This window comes from Triticum dicoccoides, chromosome 7B (assembly GCF_002162155.2).
Source record: "Triticum dicoccoides isolate Atlit2015 ecotype Zavitan chromosome 7B, WEW_v2.0, whole genome shotgun sequence".
In the NCBI taxonomy this organism is placed as follows: domain Eukaryota; kingdom Viridiplantae; phylum Streptophyta; class Magnoliopsida; order Poales; family Poaceae; genus Triticum; species Triticum dicoccoides.
Window position 1 is genome coordinate 460,923,267 of NC_041393.1, and position 3,696 is coordinate 460,926,962.

Genomic DNA, 3,696 nt, shown 5'->3' on the forward strand with positions numbered 1-3,696 from the left:
AGCCTTGTCATGCATCATGCTTGGTTGAGCATCATGTCTTGTCTATGTGTGGTGTGTTTACTATGTTGTGTGCTTCTTGTTAGTTCCTGTTTCATTGCGATCGTGAGGAATCGTTCGTCTACGGTTGGTTCGGCTTCATCCGTTCATCTTCTTCATGGACTCGTTCTTCTTCCTTGCGGGATTTCAGGCAAGATGACCGCTACCCTGGATCTCACTACTATCATTGCTATGCTAGTTGTTTCGTTCTATCGCTATGCTGCGCTACCTATCACCTGTTTATCGAGCCATCCCATATTGCCATGAACCTCTAACCTTTGACACCTTTCCTATGCAAACCATTGATTGGCTATGCTACCGTTTTGCTCAGCCCCTCTTATAGTGTTGCTATTTGCAGGTGAAGTTGAAGATTTCTCCATGGTGGACAGGATTTTGGTTGGGATATCACAATATCTCTTATATATTTAATGCATCTATATACTTGGTAAAGGGTGGAAGACTCGGCCTTATGCCTGGTGTTTTGTTCCACTCTTGCCGCCCTAGTTTCCGTCATACCGGTGTTATGTTCCTGGATTTTGCGTTCCTTACGCGGTCGGGTGATTTATGGGACCCCCTTGACAGTTCGCTTTGAATAAAACTCCTCCAGCAAGGCCCAACCTTGGTTTTACCATTTGCCTCACCACCACCTACCCTTTTCCTTGGGTCGGCCAACCCAAGGGTCATCTTTATTTTAGCCCCCCCGGGCCAGTGCTTGTCTAAGTGTTGGTCCGAACCGGGCAGACTGCGGGGCCACCTCGGGGCAACTCGAGGGCTGGTTTTACTCGTAGGCTGACCTATCCGGTGTTGCCCTGAGAACGAGATATGTGCAGCTCCTATCGGGATTGTCAGCGCATCGGGCGGCTTTGCTGGTCTTGTTTTACCATTGTCGAAATGTCTTGTAAACCGGGATTCCGAGTCTGATCGGGTCTTCCTTGGAGAAGGTCTATTCCTTCGTTGATCGCGAGAGCTTGTCATGGGCTAAGTTGGGACACCCCTGCAGGGTATAATCTTTCGAAAGCCGTGCCTGCGGTTATTGGCAGATGGGAATTTGTTAATGTCCGGTTGTAGATAACTTGACACCAGATCCGAATTAAAATGCATCAACCGCGTGTGTAGCCGTGATGGTCTCTTTTCGGCGGAGTCCGGGAAATGAACACGGTTTTGGGTTATGATTGAAGTAAGTAGGAGTTCAGGATCACTTCTTGATCATTGCTAGTTGACGTCCGTTCCTTTTGCTCTCTTCTTGCTCTTATTTGCATATGTTAGCCACCATATATGCTTAGTCGCTGCTGCAACCTCACCACTTTACCCCTTCCTTTCCTATTAAGCTTTGCCAGTCTTGATACCCATGGTAATGGGATTGCTGAGTCCTCGTGGCTCACAGATTACTACAACAACATTTGCAGGTACAGGTTTCACGACGATCATGACGCGAGAGCGATGTTTGATTGTGTTGAGTTCTTCTTCTGCTTCTTCGATCAGGGGATAGGTTCCAGGTCGGCAGCCTGGGCTAGCAGGGTGGATGTCGTTTGAGTTTCTGTTTATGTTTCATCCGTAGTCGGATGTTGATCTTATGTATTGTGATGTTGTATTCGTGTGGCATTGTATGCCTTTTGTATGTATCCCCATATATTATGTAATGTTGATGTAATGATATCCACCTTGCAAAAGCGTTTCAATATGCGGGTCTATCCTTGGTGGGACCTTCGAGTTCCTTTAGGATAGGGTTGCATATTGGGCGTGACAAGTTGGTATCAGAGCCTCGACCGACCATAGGAGCCCCTTGATTGATCGTGTAGTCTGGCGGTTGTTGAGTCTAGAAGAAAACCGTTTTCGGAGTCTAGTTATATCGGAGAGTAGGAATTCTTTTTACTCCTCAGTCCCTTCGTCGCTCTGGTAAGGAATCTTGACGTAGGTGTTTTGAATTACTCCTCTTCCCCTTTCATATTTTCTTTAGGATCACGCAGTTGGTTTTCCGATCGTTGTTCCTCAGCTCTTTGCATCCGGTGCATTTCTCGTCAAGTTGACTCGAGCCTCTTCATCTTTGAGTTCAATCCTCAGTTGTTTTATTTCCCACCCGCCCACCCTTCTTCTTCTCGGAACCGGAGTCCGTAATCGAGTATCCATCCTACTCATGCGAAGTCTTTGCTTAATTTCCTCAATGATTTCAACCGGTGTCCTCTCTTCAAGTTATTCGTCATTTCTCTTTTCCATGTTGTCTTTGTTTTCCCGCCCTCCCACCCTTTTTCTTCCCGGAGTTTGACTCTCTCTTGACCATCTATTTCATTCATACGGAGCCTCTTCAGTCTTTCATAAATTATTTCTACCGGTGAATTCTCGTCTCGTTCGTCATTCTTCATCCTTTTCTTTTTCCGATGGACCCAATTCCAATTTTCGGTAGTGATTATATTCTTTCCTCGGCTCAAGTGTTTTCACTGCTCGTTCGCCTCTCGCCTGTTTATCTTTCCGGAGTGTTCAAGACATCTCAGGAGATTCGTCTGTGTCCGAATTAATTCGAGGTTGTCACCTCATTCAAATATTTCAATTGTTCCGGTGCATCATCTATCTCTTCAACAGTCCCTTTTCAACGGTGTTTCTTTTAGTGGGCCCTAACCCACAGGTTTTTTCCCAGGATCTTACCTGACTCTTCTAATTCCTCGGAGTTGTTCTCAATTCTTTTCAAGCGTGACGTAAGAATGGATCCCATCAGTCAGATGCCTTTCCAAGATCGATTTCAAATCATTTCATTGTTAGCTCAACCTCTTCGCTTTTCATTCTACCGGAGTGCTGCCTAAATCCTTTCAGTCTTATTCGTTTCTTATTTCGTCTAACCGGAATTGTTTCATAGTCTATCTGATTCCGTGAGCTTTGGATTCTCGTCATTCTCCTCGTTCCTCTCTTCTTCTCGAGTGCTCTCGATCCTTTGCTTCTTCTCTTGAGTTCGTGCTTCACCTCATCCCCTTTTCCCTTCCGTCTCGGTCCTAAGATCTCGGGACGAGATCTATTGTTAGTGGAGGAGTGTTGTAACGCCCCGGATCCGATGCGCCAGGTGTCTACCAGTTATTCGCCGTTGTTGCCATGTCATTTGCTTGCGTGTTGCATTTTGTCATGTCATCATGTGCATTGCATTGCATACGTGTTCGTCTCATGCATCCGAGCATTTTCCCCGTTGTCCGTATTGCGATCCGGTGCTCCTATGCCCTCCGGCGTTCCCTTTTTCCTCTCTCGTTGTGGGCGGGTATTAAACGTTCTCGGAATGGACCGAGTCTTGCCAAGCGGCCTTGGTATAGCACCGGTAGACCGCCTGTCAAGTTTCGTGCCATTTGGAGGTCGTTTGGTACTCCAACGGTTAACTGGGTAACCGTAAAGCCTCCTTCTCTTTGCAGCCCAACACCCCTTCCAAACTGGCCCAAAACCCATCTAACTCCCCTCCATGCTCTCGGTCGTTCGATCATGATCGCGTGGCCGAAAACCGCTCCTCATTTGGACTCTCCTAGCTCCTCTACCTATAAAACTAGCCCCTCCCCCGAAATTCCGGATCATTTCCCCTCTAACCCTAGCAGTTTCGTCCCCGCCGCCACCGGACACGTCCGGCCGTAGCCGGACACGTCCGGGTCGCCCCGCCGCCGCCACGTGGCACGCCGCCATTCGCCTGCCGCG